We start from the raw sequence: 5,741 nt of genomic DNA on the forward strand, positions 1-5,741 counted from the left end.
TACAGCCTTCCTCACCCAATTGTACCCATCCTCGCCCCATCCACAAAAACAAATTAGAAGATTCATTCCTACTAATTCTGTTCTATCATGGCCGTTCTCAGGTAGAGTGAGATCACATGATAAAAATCGTATGCAGCTGCTTAATGTCAAGGTGTAGAAAAATAAATGATAATGTTGACAATAAACTAATAAAGGCAATATGAACTACACAATCACAATTTTATAAAATTCGTGTGGCGATCCTTCAGTATCCATGGGGGAATTGGTGCCAAGAACCCTGAGGATGCCAAATCTTCAAATGCTCAAGTCCCTCATATAAGATTGCAAAGTTATTTGCATGTCACTTACATGCATCTTCCTCTATACATTTTTTATGTATTTTTATTGGTGCATTTCAGTTGTACATAATGGCGAGATTTGTTTTTATATACTCATACATTACATGACATAACAACATAATTTAGCCAGTATCATTCCCCAGTATTTTCTCTTTTCCTGCCCTCCTCCCTCCTCTTGGTTCCTTTGCTCTATTAGACTGATATATTTTCTATTTTTTTTAACTGGGGATTGAACCCAGGGGCACCTTACCTCTGCCCCTATTTTGAGACAGAGTCTTGCTAAGTTGCTTAGGGGCTAAGTTGCTGATATTGGCGTTGAACTTGAACTCCTCCTGCCTCAGCCTCCCTAGTTGCTGGGATTACAGGTGTGCACCACCACCCCCAGCTACATTTCAATTTTTGTGAGATTCCCCACCCCTCTTTCTTTTCCTTTTTCATCTTTAGCTAGACTTTCAACTGCAATTTTTTTTGATTTATTGTGTCTTTCATTTCTAAGATTTGTGTTTGGTTCTTTTCCAATATTTATATCTCTTTATTGAATTTATCATTCATATTCTGTGTTAATTTCCTTAATTCATTCAGTTGTTTTACTGTGTTCTCTTGGAATTCATTGATCATTTTATAATGACTTTTGAATTCTTTATCTGATTTTTCATCTACTTCAATATCTTTGGGGTCAGTTGCTGGTAAATTATGAGCCTTAGGAGGCATTGTTACCTTGTATTCCTGTGTTAGGTTTTATGTATCACGTAGGATAAATGTCTAGAAGACTACTCTGTGTGGATCTTTTTAGGGAACAGCTTTCTCTTGCCAAAGTGTCCTAGAGTGACTAGACTGAGATCCCCTCATAGTCTTTGCATTAATACTCTCTGCTTTGCTATAGCAGTGGATGTCCATGAGTGGAACTTGAGGCCCCACCTATGACCAATCCTACTTAGAGGTCTGATCTTTAACTTGGGCTTTTATTTCTTTTATTCTTTATGATAAAGTATTGCTGAAGCTTGAGTGCCATTAATTTTTGTGAGGAGCAAGGTGTGCTGCATTTTGGCTGAGTTTAGTGCAGCAGCAGAGTCTCTACCCTGAAGGACACTTGTGGTATCCTTCTAGGTTCCCAGAACCTCACAGAAAGATGAGAAACATATTTTGCATCATCTCTGGATTACTTTTAATACCTGATACAGTGTAAATGCTATGTAAATAGTTGTTAATACTGATTGTTCACAGGATAATTACAAGAAAAACGTTTCCACATGTTCAAAACAGATGCAGTTATTGGGGTTTTTTCTGAATATTTTCAATCTGTAGTTAGCTGAACCTGTGGATGCTGAACCTGTGGATATGGAGGTTTGGTAGTATTTGAAGATAGTCCATAGAAAATATTGAGAAGGGCTTCACTAGAATGTTAGAAGGAAATCTGTATGATGGGATTACAAGTGGGATTATTAATAATTTTTATTTTCTTTCCATATTTTTAAATATTTCTACAATGTATTTGTTGTCTTTATAGTCAGAAAAATGTTATTTTAAAAGCTAAAAGCATTTATTGAGGTTATGATTGTTGCACTATGTATATAATGTACCTCAATAAAAAGAATTTTAAGAAACAAGAGGAAGAATCTTCAACATCAAGGACAATTAAAAAATAAACATCTTTGGCGATCATCTCACACTTTGGTTGGGCTTCTTTGCTCACCAAATAATTCTTCTGTGCTAATTAAATTTCTTGGTTGTCTTGGGGGAAATGTGTTTAACACAGCATCTTGCAAATCACACGTCTACTCACTTTGGATCCTAAAAAGACACTGTTCAACAATCATACTGCCCCCTCCAAGCAATTAACCTGAATTTGTCATACAGGTATGTGCCCTGGTTATTGTTTTTATGAGTCATCAATAACCTGTTGGATAAAAATCTGGTTTGACTATTTGTCTTAGACTTCACAGCGCCCAACTCAACCCTCTGTCTCCTGGTTCACCTTCCATTTTTCTCATGGGAAATCAAACAGCTCTACTTTCTTGAAAGGTTTAAGGTCATATAAAATAGAGTTATGTTCTCAGAACGATAAACGGTCCTGGTCCCAAGCATAACTGGTGAAGAATCAGAAATGTGAAGCTTAAGAATTCTCCTGTTATTGCTGCATTTGGGCTTGATTTTACTTAGAACCACATTACCTTGAGATGTTGTACTCAGTTCTCTTTAGCTCCATTTGGAGTTACAAAATGTTTTGTATCAATCCAGTGGTGCTATCTTCTGTTGGTGTGGGGGCTGCCATGTAACCAGAATAGCAAAGGGAGGTGCTTTTGCAATTTGTAATTGTCACCTGGCTGATTTTTTTTTTAACCAAAACTTGAGGCGACAACCTGTGTCCCTAGGTTTCACTGACTTTTGGTTAACCTTAATTTAACCTTCAGGATTTTGACCACCCCAATATATCCATTCATTCATTCATCTCTATGAATTTCCTGGGATATGTAAGACACTACACTATACACTGTGGATGACATGTTGAACAAAACAGACATAGTATCTTCTGTGACAATAATTAGATCTGTGTTTTCAATAGAGTTAAGGAAAAAAAACTTGAAAAATAAACAATCAAAAAATGTAAAAAGCAAAGTAGCAATTACGACCCACTGTGGTAAGAGCTGTCATAAGCAATTATGATTACAAAGTGCCACGGGCATATCCCACAGAAGCACACAGATGTTGGGACATGCGGGATGTGCCCCAGGGGAAATGATACCTTGGCTTAGACTAGGTACTAGTCTGCTAAAACTGTCACAACAAAGTACCGCAGACTGAAACTTATTTTATTAAACAACAGAAACTTATTTTCTGACAACTCTGGAGGTTGGCAGACAGAGATGGAGGTGTTGCAGGGTTGGTTTCTTCTGCAGCCTCTGTCCTGGCCTTGTGGCCCCTCTGCTCCCTGTGTCCTCACATGGTCTTCCCCTGGTGTATTGGTGCCCTGATTTCCTCTTCTTTTTTTTCCCACATCAGAGGGGTAATGTGCCGATGTCATGACAAGGTTTAGAGCGAGGCACATCTCACACAAGAGCGTGAACACCCAGTCATCACGCATATGAACCCAAGGATCTGGTTTCCTCTTCTTAGGTGGACATCGGTCATACTGGATTAAGGTCCACCCTAAGGGTCTCATTTTAATTTAATCACCTCTTTTAAGACCCCCACCTCCAAATACAGCCCCACTCTGAGGGGGCAAGGGCTTTGGGGGGACACAATTCAGCCATAATAGGCCTAAAGGAGAAAAAAGCACCCGCCAAGCAAATGGAAGCTCAAGGAAGTGTTCCACCGTGAGCTAGAGGCAAGGGGAGAGAGCCCCAGATGAACTTGACAGGAACCAAATCAGAAAGGGTTTGTTGCTGCATTAAAAAGTGAGAACTGATAGAGTGCCAGGGATCCCAGCAGCCTGCAGCAGGGCCCGGAGATCCAGGCCAACTGATTCGCGTGGCCTGCCCTGCGGCTACAGAAGGCGTGGCGCCTCAGTGAAGCCATTAATTGGCAATCAGGGAGGTTAGGGAAGGCCATTAGGTGGAATCCCACCAGCCAAGCCCACACGGACCCTTGGGCCGAGCACGGGTTCTCAGAAGGGGAAGGAAGCGGTACAGTCCCATCCCCCACAGCGGACACTCCGCCGAGGCAGTCAGCAGCGGCCACCATCCGGGAAAGCTGAAGGATACACCGCCACTCTCCTTCAGAGTGCGACATCAAAACAGGTCGGTGTCATTCAGCTCACCCCCCAGACAGCGGGAATTCGCATAAAATCTCTCCTAGGCTTGCCGGGAGAGGGAGTATCAAGCTGAGCCTCCATACAGGCTAGGGGGAAACCAGAGACACCTGACCTCCAACCCCTCCTCCCAGTAGCAGCCAAAAGGAAACCTGGCTAGCCAGCGCTGGGGGAGGGGCAAGCAGAAAAAATCAAAGTGATAGAGTGCCAGGGATCCCAGCAGCCTGCAGCAGGGCCCGGAGATCCAGGCCAACTGATTCGCGTGGCCTGCCCTGCGGCTACAGAAGGCGTGGCGCCTCAGTGAAGCCATTAATTGGCAAGCAGGGAGGTTAGGGAAGGCCATTAGGTGGAATCCCACCAGCCAAGCCCACACGGACCCTTGGGCCGAGCACGGGATCTCAGAAGGGGAAGGAAGCGGTACAGTCCCATCCCCCACAGCGGACACTCCACCGAGGCAGTCAGCGGCCACCATCCGGGAAAGCTGAAGGATACACCGCCACTCTCCTTCAGAGTGCAACATCAAAACAGTGGACACTCCATCCAGGCAGTCAGTGGCCACCATCCGGGAAAGCTGAAGAATACACCACCACTCTCCAACAGCTTGCAACATCAAAACAGCCAGCAGCAGGACCCCAGAGATCCTGGCCAACTGATTCGCGCGGCCTGCCCCGCAGCTACAGAAGGCGTGGCGCCTCAGAGAAGCCATTAATTAGCAAGCAGGGAGGTTAGGGACTGCCATTAGGTGGAATCCCGCCAGCCAAGCCCACCGCCCACGCCCGGAACAGGCCCAGCGATCTGCCAGCATTGTAGTCACGACACCCCAATTGGAATAGGGACAGAGCAGAGCCGCCTTCCACTCCCGGAACAGGCCCAGAGAGCCGCCAGCGTGATAGACACGTCACCCCAATTGGAGTAGGGGCACAGCCGCCGCCCGCACCTGCAAGGGAGACTTTTCAAGTATACAAGAGCAACATAAATAAATAGGGGGTAAATTTCAAAACACAACAGTTACACCAAGCAGAAAGAAACACGAGCAGTATGAAAAGACAAGGAAAGAAAGGACCACAAGCAATGCAGGTCAACTCAACTTTAGAAGAGGTAATAGCTGCAACAGATGGAATATCAGATAAAGAGTTCAGGATATATATGCTTCAGATGATCTGGAGTCTCAAGGAAGACATGAGACAGCAAAATCAGACAATGAAAGATCACATTGACAAACAAATCCAGGAAGTAAAAGATCAATTTCACAGGGAGATAGAGGTAATAAAAAACAAACAAATTGAAATTCTAGAAATGCAGGAAACAATAAACCAACTTAAAAACTCAATTGAGAATACTACCAGCAGAGTAGATCACTTAGAAGAGAGAACATCAGACAATGAAGACAAAGTATTTCAACTGGAAAAGAACATAGACAGCTCAGCAAGTCTGCTAAGAAACCATGAGCAGAACATCCAAGAATTATGGGACAATATCAAAAGACCAAATTTAAGAGTCATTGGGATACAGGAAGGCACAGAGCTCCATTCCAAAGGAATAAACAGTCTATTCAGTGAAATAATACGAGAAAACTTCCCAGAATTGAAGATTGAGACAGAATCCCAAATCCTAGAAGCCTACAGGACGCCGAATATGCAAAATCATAAGAGATC

The 5,741-nt window shown here is 43.4% G+C and overlaps 1 non-coding gene across 1 annotated transcript; it reads right to left on the minus strand.

Annotated features, from left to right (window-relative positions):
- Positions 1–3,332: 3,332 nt before the first annotated feature.
- On the minus strand, positions 3,333–3,434 carry LOC113188326 (small nucleolar RNA U13). The gene has a single exon (XR_003301530.1). It is a non-coding gene; the product is annotated as a small nucleolar RNA U13 (small nucleolar RNA).
- Positions 3,435–5,741: the final 2,307 nt, after the last annotated feature.

This window comes from Urocitellus parryii, chromosome 2 (genome assembly GCF_045843805.1).
Source record: "Urocitellus parryii isolate mUroPar1 chromosome 2, mUroPar1.hap1, whole genome shotgun sequence".
Lineage (NCBI taxonomy): Eukaryota > Metazoa > Chordata > Mammalia > Rodentia > Sciuridae > Urocitellus > Urocitellus parryii.